Source organism: Pungitius pungitius, chromosome 5, assembly GCF_949316345.1.
Source record: "Pungitius pungitius chromosome 5, fPunPun2.1, whole genome shotgun sequence".
Taxonomy (NCBI): Eukaryota; Metazoa; Chordata; class Actinopteri; order Perciformes; family Gasterosteidae; genus Pungitius; species Pungitius pungitius.
In genome coordinates, this window is record NC_084904.1 from 7,747,007 (window position 1) to 7,758,613 (window position 11,607).

General features: G+C 42.7%; 1 non-coding gene across 1 annotated transcript; it reads left to right on the forward strand.

Moving 5' to 3' along the window:
• The first annotated feature begins 11,145 nt into the window (after positions 1–11,145).
• Positions 11,146–11,252, forward strand: LOC119225729 (U6 spliceosomal RNA). The gene has a single exon (XR_005121187.2). It is a non-coding gene; the product is annotated as a U6 spliceosomal RNA (small nuclear RNA).
• Positions 11,253–11,607: the final 355 nt, after the last annotated feature.

An 11,607-nucleotide genomic window follows, 5' to 3' on the forward strand; every position in this document is an offset into this window, starting at 1 on the left:
ATTTCTTTGGCATTTACCTTGGATTGGATTTCAGCGTTGCCCATGACCAAACGAAAAGAATCAAACAATCTCCTGTCATTCGCGTAAGAAAATAAACTCACGTGTCTGCAGCTCAATGACAACACCGAAGGAAAAATGCCGGTGTCTCGTACGGAGGCGGTGGCCGAATGAGACGTTAAAAAATCTGTGACCCATCAGAAACAGTGACCGCAGAGGGCGCTGTTTCACATCGTCTGCTCGTGTGTGACAATGGAGGGCGAAGAAGAGCGACAACACAAACGGCGTAAACGTTAATACATTACGTCCACGGATGAAAGCATCATATTGTAGTGTTAAGAAAAGAACGAACAAATGAATAAATGAGTCAAACTTCAAAATATTGTTTGGATTGGTTATTTCATCTATTCACATCACTCTGGAAACATATTTTCTTATTTGGAGTCTTCCCAGAGCCAGTACCTCAGAGGTCACCATATCTGACAAGTAGCAGCAGTCAGAATGTGTGACCCCACTATAACTGCTGAATTAATGAGTCAAACTTCAGTAAGTTTGGTACGGGCGGTCGGACACCACCCTTAACATAAAGGAGAGACGCACACATCACTGCCGGCTGAATGGCAATCCTAATCGCAAGCACGGTCGGGCTGCGACTCTCAAGGGTTCCCTGTGCAAATGGTCCAGGAAGCCTTTTGTAGCCCTGACACAGGCTCCGCTCAGGTGTGGCTCGCTCGTGTGCACACACACACACGAGCTGGGGGACGTAACACTCCCACCCCAAAATGGTGACGTGTCGCCATACATTGAATATGAAAACTGTTGTTCTGTGTTCAGCTCACTGTTTGAACCAACCCAGACGATCGAGTTCCAGCTACAAATAATAATTAACTCCGACCGAGGGGTACCTGCATGAAGATGAATTGGAATTACACCAATAAGGAAATCAATAAGGAAACATGCAATATATAAACAAATTGCCTTTTGTTTTTTTTCTTCCCTTTTGTTTTTTTTAAGGCAAAATCTATGGCAGGTATGGGGTACAACGGTGCAGGTGGAGTTGTCTGGTTTGGTTTACCACTAACCTGGCAGACATGGCATGTTTCACAAGCAAGCCTTTTGTAGCCCTGACACAGGCTCCGCTCAGGGGTGGCTCATCTGTAAATCCCCATACACACACGCACGCACCAAAGCTGGGGTTAAAATCGAAATATGAAATGACAATAAATTAGTGAGCTTGTGTCTATCTTGAAGAAAGATCGTTAAGACTGGTCTTTAAGGTAATTACTTTAATTGAATAGACTGTTTTCCTTCACAAGAGTCAGCCTACTGAAAACACATCTCGATGACGCCATCTTCCCAAAAGATAGAACATTCTTGCAGCATTGTTTTCTGGAGCTTTAAATGTTAAATCCAAATTAAGCACAATAGTAAAACTATTTATTCACATAAATAAAAAACAACACTACACTTTTAAAAATTAAACTTTTTACAATAACTTTCAATATTTACAATACATTTTTTGTTTGGCAATGCTGTTTACAGATGTATTTACTTTATTGTTTAGGGATGCATGCGAGACAGCTGTACATTGCACCACCACCATCTTGATATCCAACGCAGCTGTTGTGGTACCAGCGCTCACAACTGTCACACTGCATCTGAAACAAGGTCATATTGAATGGGACAAAGGTTAGAGCGATAGATAAATATGTATTTGTCACTGTAGGAATACATGGGTTCCTTAGCAAGTCAGATTTCCGATTGAACTCTTTGATTCAATAAAGTTAATTTTAAGATAAATAGTATGCTAAGTTGCAAGACGGATACTATTAAATGTATGGGTAGCAACATTAGGAAGGTCCAGTACAAATATATAAAGACTGATTGAAGTTTGAAGTTTCAAATCAACATTGACCATACTTCTTAATGCCTTTTAACATGTTTTAAGGATCTGTGTGAAACCTTTGTTCAGCAGCTGTTTAAAATTAAGACTCAAAAAACATAGTTCACAGAAATTTAGACTACTCTCGGTTGCCATTGTTTGCCATTGTTTACGGTCTAACCTCTGTCTAATATCTGAGGCTTGAACTCAAGCTCTGCCTGAGCTCTCACTGCAAAAACCTATCCTAACATATTCAACATCTTATCCAGTCAGTGTTGGTGCTTGGTAAGCCTCCCTCTCTCTCCTCTATCATGTATCATTTATCTGTAAGAAGTTGTTAAGTAGGGTTCAATATTGGAGGTTGATTGCCATCGCCATTGGGCATCGGTCAGAATGAATGAGTGAGCCACAAAGAAGTTCAGTCCGTTCAATGAAGATTTCTTTAACAAAAGGGGGTGAGGCAAATGATAATGGATAACATAACAGACACACATAGTTTGGAGAATCTAGGAAGAAACAAATATAAATTAACAGTCAATATTGCAACATGTTCATCATAAAGTAACTATATAAATAAAGTGGTCATTCAAATATCCGACATGTTATCAAGAAATAAGCTGCAAATTAAACCTCATCTTACAAGCTGCCGCCCCATGTGAAGGTGTAAAACAAACTGACTGAGAGGGAGTGCAGTCTGAAGTGATGTACAGAAAGTGATGTAGAACGTGTGGCAAAATAGCATGAATCTAGTTTATCTAGCGTGTCTTTGGTACATAAGTCTTAAATGATCCCACCTTCAAAATCTTTGTAAGTATGGCATAAAATAAAATTCAATAATAATGATTGTTTTGAAGTGTTTTTAGATAAACACAAATGGAAATACATACCTTGTTCACAAACTCTCTTCCCTGGTCTGTGTATCCTTTGGGGAACTTCAAACTGGTAGATGAATTTAAGTAGACATCCAGTTACCTCCGCTGCAGTTTTATTTTTAATGGCATATGCCTGTGCCCATCCTGTGCAGTAATCTATAATTACACATATGTTCTGGTTCCCCAGTTCTGTTTCAACAACCTTGCCAATCAAGTCCATACCAATTAGTTCAAATGGACGTTTGACCTATTAAAGAAAAAGAAGAAAAAAGTCACAAACACTTTTATGAGAGGCATACAAATAGCCTTTATTTAAGTTCCATTGGAAATGTAGTAAATGTTACTTAAGTGATTTTACGTCGAAGGTAGGTATTTTACAAAATACCTACCTTCGACGTAGTAGCTTGCAGCCCTTCTTCGAATGGTGAAGCGCTGGTGTTTGTCATAATTTTCTGGATTTTGTCCTTGTGATGGGGTTCACTCTCAGTCTTTGCTGAATCTCACAAAATTGATGGTGTAGTCGTAGGTATTGTAGAGTTGGTGCATTTTTATTCCTCTTCTTGGAAAGTGCCAACCAGTCGGTCAAAATACAAACAAAAGAAATAAATCAAAGTCACCATCTCGCTCTCTCAATGGCCTTTTTACCATGACCTACCACGGCCACCCTTCAACACAAACCCCCCCCCCCCCCCCCCCACTGATTCTCCTGCCATGAGGAAGTCCTCTTAAAAACCCTAAGCCCCTCCCATCAGGGTAATTGACAACCTCTGGCACAATCTCTGTTTGGTGGTGTGTGTGTGCGTGCGTGTGCATATGCAGCCAGTGACGGCCGCTCCGTCACAGTCACAACAAGATAATCCAGTAACTCTTTAATTATCTGTGCATCCATGGTGAAGGGATGGGACCATGAGGCTAATTGCGAGCAAGGTTACCTCCCATAAATATGTAGTTCTTTCTTTTACGCCGTTTGCGTAGGCGCTCTTCTTCGCCCTCCATTGTCTAGCACGCACGAGCAGACGATGTGAAACAGCGCCCTCTGCGGTCACAGTTTCTGATGGGTCATAGATTTCGGTGTAACACCTCTTTAGCACTCACCCTCTGTGGTTCCTGTATTAGCTTCGTTAGCTAGCTAGCACGGCTAGTTAATGGTGCTCTCCCATGTTACTTATATTCTGCTCATCCCGAGTCTCTGTCCCAAATCACGACATGCACGTTGTTGAGTATTAAATATAATCATGCATGCTCACGCTAGACTGCAATTACACTTCAACAATAATTGAATAATAATAATGACTGGAGGCCGTGTATGACCAGGTGCAAAAAAACATGTCGGTAAAAAGGCTGCACACACTCTCAGGGTCACGTCCATACATGGGACTGGGGGGCCATGGCTCACACGGAAAACATCCTAAATATGCAGTGAACCTGTTGCTAAAGAACTGCACGCACTCTCAGCGTCAAATGTAGATAAAACAGAATATTGAGAATAACGTGTCTCACACACAAAACATCTTAAGTACGCAGTGAACTCATGAACAATGGGAGACGTGATGATCCGAGAGCCTGAAGGGATGGACATCCCTGTGCTCCAATGGGGCTCTCCAAAGGTCATGAACAAGGAGCCGCCTCCATCATAGTGAACCAATCAAAAATGCTCTTAAAGACTATTAATCCAAGCGCAGTTTGTATTACAGTTTTTCTCGATTGTTTACACACAAATACTGGTACTTGACACACAATGACCACAACATGTAACTCATGCACCAACCCCCTGAACCAATTCTGCTAAACTACAAGCACAATTCCTGCTTTACACTCAAATTGCAATTCTAAAACATACTTTTTTCAAAACACTACACACAATTCTCTGCACAATTTTCATGAAGAAAATTTTGTTTACACACGAAAAACAATGTCATTCAAAATTCTAAAGTCAATTACCCTGCTATGCACACTGACTCGTCACATGGGAAAACACCTGTCACACAGTGTTACAATTAGGAATCAGAGCTTTAGCATAAAAGGGCAACAGATGAGGTCTTCTGTTTTGGAACAATGGATGACAACATTAGAAACAGAGCCAGAGGAGTGAGAGTAAAAGGAGGAGGACGAGGGGAGCACAAGGACCGTAAACTCTGATGAGATCCGAGCCACTTTGGTTGACCAAAGCTATGGAGGAATTCTTTTCTGCCTGGAGATGGAAAGTTCAATTCAATTCAATTCATTTTATTTTGTATAGCCCAAAATCGCAAATTACAAATTTGCCTCAGAGGGCTTTACAGTCTGTACACATGCAACATCCTCTGTCCCGAAACCCTCACATCGGCACAGGAAAAACTCCCCAAAATATGAAAAAAACCCTTCAATGGGGAAAAAAGGGAAGAAACCTTAGGGAGAACGTCAGAGGAGGGATCCCTCTCCCGGGATGGACAGACTGCAATGGATGTCATGTGTACAGAATCAACAATGTAAAAGATGTACAATACATTCAATTTCTCTAACTGAAATAAACAGAAAGTGTATGATTGAAATCCACAAACGCATATCCCCCTTCTTTAAGCTATGGAAGACGCATATGGAGATAAAGCAGTTGATGCTTTTCATGGCTGGATTCGACATGCTAAGCGATATTTGCTCTGCTGCGTGGCCAGGGAAAACATTGCTTGTGATTTGGATGAGGTTCTGTGGACCAGACCGGAACAGAAGACAGGATGCAGCATAGATTTTTACTGTAACTGTATACAGTAAATTCTTCTGTTGTTTTGTATGTAGACCACTCTATGTGCAACTTTGTGTTGGTTGAGATGTACACTGTGTGCATTGTTTTCGTGGGGAAAATAAAATATATTTGTTACCATGTATTTGTGTGTTCTGAGTCCAAAAACAATATTCTAAAATATTTTACAACACATATGTATGTACTGTCTGTAGTAAGTGTAAAAATAGGTCAAAGTCATTATGATGAATGGAGAATTGTTTTCCATTCATCATAGTGTTTTACATTGAGCACATCAGTGTTCAACTGGTTCTTATTATTTCATATGATGGTTTGTGTGTGTCATTTGAAAACAAAATACAATTTTGAGAAGAAATTAGATTGTTTTGAATGTAGTTTCATTTTGCAGGAGTATTGAGGGGTTTTGCCCATTGTGTGTGTGTTTTTTGATCTGTGTGTAGAGTTCTGAGAGTATGAGGCATGCTTTAAGAAAATGTGTGTAAACAATCGAGAAAAACTGTAACCTCTGTAAAACCAGGAGACGTGGCAGGAACATTTTTGGACACCGTGCCATCATCAATGTCCCAGGACAACGTGGTGGTAACATAACCTTGTGTGCAGCTATATGCCAAAATGGTGTTGTTCACCATCATGCAACCATAGGCCCATACAACACTGCACACATTATTGCATTTCTGGACACCTCACCCGATATGTCATCATATGGGACAATGTTAGTTTCCATAGGGCTGCTTTGGTCCGCAACTGGTTTACAGACCACCCATTCTTCATGGCACTCAACCTCCCTTCATACTCTCCATTCTTACTGTAAATCCTGTTAGATAATTTAGAGAGGCACGTGTTCAAAAATTGGAAGCCTGGTTGGGACGTCTGGAAGAATTCAGCCAAACTACTTCTCTCGTTCTGGTAGATTCATTCATCAGATCGCAGGTCAAGTACACACCAACTAACATCAGCAAGAACATCATGTTTTATAACCCAAAAGACAAAGAAAAGATTTCTATTGGCCCAAAGCTGGCGTATGGGAGGAACCTCCTCCCCTCGCATCTAAGGATCCGGTCACATTCAATGTCCAGACCACCTTGCCTGACGTAAACAATGAAAAAAGTGTGGATGTTGGTGTGGTGTGAATTTCAAACCCCCTAATCTAGCACATCTGCTGGTTGACCCGCTGACCTTGCTTCCTTAGTCAGGACAGAAACCGATCCCATTATCAATACACACAGAGAAACTGTTTGTCCGTGCGGGTCCCAACTCTTAAATCAAGTCCAGACAGGAATCCCCATCCTGCCAGACTGTCTCTGACTTGCTGGCACATCCTGCTTGGTCTCTGACTTTGAATTCTACAGCAGAACAAGGCAACATTTTCTAACTCAGCACAAAGAAAGAAACTTTTGATTATCAATTCCCCCTTTTTACATAATTCATTATTTAAACCAAAAAATCAAAAGAAACTACTAATCTAAATATACGGCGCACTGAATTATAAGGCGCACCTTCAATGAATCGCCGATTTTAGAACTATTTTCATATATAGAGCGCACCGGATTATAAGGCGCATAGAAGATACTGCAGTAAAACGTTTGACTGGGGCTGTGTTATGCATCCACTAGATCGGGCTGTGCTAAATAAACGTTATTAAGCGTTCTGAAAACTCTTCACTCCCATGGTAACGTTGTTCAAACGTTAATGTGGATATTAACAATATCTCTGAACCTCCAACTTTCGTTCTTGATTAATGAAAACATTCTTGGCCAATGCTTTCGTGCATCTTGCACCGAGAGGCAGCGCTGGAACAGACGGTGGCACCTCGCGGCGGACCGTCAGCGCGATCCCGACATCCAACTACGAGCTTTAATATACTGTAGCGACTCTCGCTAATGAATCTCTGGATAATGTGCTTATCTTCTGGTTTTATTGTCGAGAAACAGGCTACTGTCGGCCGTAGCCTACGCCGAACAAAAACACACCATCGCTCTCCAAAACAACAACAATTCCCGCGTGGCACTAAGATGAGTGACGTAACATTGTGCGCCCTTCACTGAAGATCCCAAAACTCTGTAAAGTGCAACGCCGCTCCAGAACATGAAAACACAGTCCGTTACAATACGCTGTTGGAGCTGAAATTACCGCGGCTGCTGGCACCAGACTTTCCCTCCAATGGATCCTTGTTAACCAGTATGGATCAACAAATTGATCCATATATATGGCGCTCCGGATTACAAGGCGCACGCATCGTTTTTTTTGAAAAAAAAGGATTTTAAGTGCGCCTTATAGTCGCGAAAATACGGTATATCAGTGAGTATGGGTGAATGCAACAGTTATGGAAAATTCTAAACATTAAAAAACACTAAAACCTATATCAGTGGAGAGGGTGTATGCAGCAGTTATGGAAATTTCTATACATCACAAGAAATACTAAGAAATCTACTGTATATCACATCTAAACCGAGTATAATAGACACAGAAATACATCCTAGCCCCCAAAAATATCACACCACCTATGTGCATGCATCCACTATATATGATGTGTGCAACAGTTAGCAGATCATCTATTCAGGGACGTTGACCCTAACAGGGTTTCTTCTTCAGGTCCATCGAAGTCGGTTCTTACAATATCAATCTCCTCCATTCTCCTCCAGGCCTAACAATCCTTTCATGTAACAAAACCATCTTGTATGGCAGGGGCATTTTAGCATCTACTGCAGTGGTGATGCATCAAAGACATAATTGTCTGATACAGGGATATAGCAGCATCTACAAAGGGTGAAGGCTACTATTGCTATACTATAGTAAAAAAAAAGTGACATTATCAAACCCTTTCATTATCCAAAATGTTGACTTAACCAATTATTAATGGGATTGTCTATGCCAGAGTGTTCAGCTTATTTTGGATATGGCTCTTAGTCTATTTAATGCTCTAGTAAAGGATCCATCTGGGGCAGAGTTATTTAAAAGGAGAGTGTCAACGTATTTGACTGTAGAAACGCCTTTATCCCATGTGTACGTACAACAGTCTCGTGTTCCATTATTAACTGGTCTATTTTAGTTTTAGTTAGTTTTTTAGCTATGTTCCTTACACAAGTGGGGTGCCATATATCCATATACATTTAATTCTTTAATTTGTGCTACAATCCCATCGAGGAGTTCTTCTCTGCCTGGCGCTGGAAGGTGTACGACCGTCATCCTCATCAACAGGTAGCCCTTTTACAGGCAATGGAGGAGGCATGTGGAGATATTGACCAGGCATCATGTCAGGCCTGGATACGGCATTCAAGGAGATATTTTCCCCGGTGCCTTGGACTGGAGGATATCGCATGCGATGTGGACGAAATTTTGCGGCCGGACCCAGAAAGACGACATGATGTAGGCTGATTGTCCTTTTTTTTGTGAAATAACTATTTTGTGTTCTGACTTTGTCTTGGTTTTGATGAGTGTAAATAAACATCAATACTTGAAGTTTGGATCCTTGTATGTTCACATGACACTATGACAAAAGTATGAAATAAAATTGACATCTGTACACAGAGAAAGCAAAATGAATACAAATGTGTTTTGTATTCATACCATCAGTGTGTAGTAGGGATGAGCGAGTACAGCATTATCTGTATCTGTATCTGTTGAACCATATGAATTATCTGTATCCGTATCTGTACTCGGATTGGGCGGGGCCTAATCGGAAAGTGGGCGGGGTTTAACCCGGAAGTAGGAAGGATTTACCCCGGAAGTTGTCGGGTTGTCTTGAAATGGGCTGGGCTTTAACCGTTATGCTCTTTTTTCAGCATGCAATTGACCCTTCGCAGGGAGCTTGATTAACAGGTGATATGACCAATCATACATGAACTTGAAAAACAGTACTGTACTGACCCATTTCTGCGGTTAAAACAGCATTCCTTCTTAATTATTATGTTCCTTTATGTTTATCACTCATTATTCTGTATCACTGATGATCATGAGAGAGAGAGGGGAAGTGTGTGTGTGGCTTAATTTGTAATATTTAGAGATGAGCCGGATACTCGGCTGAAACGAGTATCCGGTACGGATAAAGCACTTTTGCCGAGTACGAGTATTATACGAGTAATACGAGTCAATATCAGTGCTCGGATTGAACAAAAGTCCTCATTGGGTAGCTGTCTGTGTCTGCGTTCTGTGATTGGCTGGTAGTCACAGCGCCCCTCCACTACACACATACTGTTTGTGTTGCTGTGTCCCGCTCGGCTCACTCACACACAGAACTCCTCTCTCCCTACCTCAGTCACCAGGTTCGCGGGTCTTTCCCGATAAATTTAAACAATTTCTTCGCCTTTGTTTTTTTTTACTTCGGTTTGTTCTTAACTAGTAGAGTTCAGGTAAACGTGGGGCTTGTTAAGACGTGGTGCTTAAGAATGCGACTCGCGTTGCGTCTCTGCCTGAGTTTTTTTTTTCAGTCGGCTCTAACCAGTTTTTTTTTTTTACTTCACGCACTGACCTCTCTCTCTCTCTCTCTCTCTCCCTCTCTCTCTCTCCCTCTCTCTCTCTCGGGAGAGGCAACCAAAGGGGCGGTTCAAGGCAGCAAAGGGGAAAGACACCTCCTGTGCTGGCAATGAGAGTACCCAACGGTGAGACTCCTTAACAGCAGCAATCTTTCCCCTGGTATATATCTGCTGTGTACTGAACCACACTTTGCTGTTTTGACTCTTTCAGCTGCCTTCTCGGGGTCAACTCGGGCCCTTTAACCTGCCCCAGCGCCAGTCGCCTGGTGGAGGCGGTTTGCACGCTGCTCTGCCAGCTCCACCCGGCGGCCACGTGGCTCAGCGGGGTCACCAGGCCTCGGCTTGCACTTGTCCTCACAGACTACCATGCCATCAGAGAGGTAGTTCTGAGCACCCCGAGGCTGATGGCTGAGACTGAAATCCAGCCCTTTGAGTTAAACCGGAGGACGCTGACCCAGTGGGGAGAGTTTAACATGTTCTGCTCTGATGGGTTCTAATCTGATTCATTGCTGGATGAAGAGCTACATTCTGTGTTTGTCTCCCAGGTTCTCTCGACGGCAGAGGGGGTTGGTTTCGGCTGTGCTGCAGCAGGGAGCGGCTGCCATCCCTGCAGGTGTTGCAGCCGATGCTCTCCTTCCTGTCAAAGGGCTGCCTTAGTTCAGGTGGGACAAGGACAGCCCTTTCATTACAACGTGCCGGATGAGCAGCCAGGACCCTCATCTAGTGGCCTTCCTCCTGCTCCTCCACCTCCTCCTCTGCATGTCTTCCCTGGTCCTTCACCTTCCACGTTGTACAGGACCACAGCCTGGAGGAAGAGGAAGGCGGCCTGCTTCAAGTGTGGCCAGCCCAAAACGCTGGAAACTGGACACACTCGCCTGTATGGAGTTTCCTACTGTGCTGCTGTCAGGGGATAGACTGTGGAGCAGTGGAAGGACGAGATGACTCAGAAGGGGAGAGAATGAGGGACTGTTTATCGTTTGTATTATAGTTTATTTAAGTTATTAAAGTCCTTGTTCTACATTTGGTTTTGGAAACTCTTTCATTTCATAGACAATCGCAAAAAGTCTCAACACTAACTACTACTGTGACTGTTCACAGGGAATGAATCTCTCCAGTCTGCACCATTGTGAAGGTATTCATCCGTCCACAGGGGGTTCAAAGGGCATTCAGCAAATGAGGGTCAATGTGCTTGCTACGGCAGCACATATAATAAATTGGAATCGATACAGAGAAGATTAGCATGGCCCCTGCGCAAGGATGACACGCAAATTCGTGAAGCGTTTCCATATTTTCATTTGCACAATCAGAACTCACCACATCCATTGCCTCAACAGACAGTCGCAACTAGGTGGCAGACTCAGGTAAAGAACAAAGGCCTTGTCAAAAATGCTCTGAGATAGAGATGTCAAAGTCTTGCCCAATTTGCTACTCGGATTAGGCCAGGACAAAATGGGCATCCAAGGTTTCTTTGCCAAAGGGAAGGGCTGGAAAGTGTCTCCCAGAATAACAAAGGTTCACATAGTGCGAATTATCCCGCATCTGATTCCTCAAATTTGCCAGAAAGTCTCACAGATGCCTGGGGTGTGCGTCATAAAGGGGACTATTCCGACCTTAAGTCCCGCCCCCGACAAGAAATGCAACGCTCCC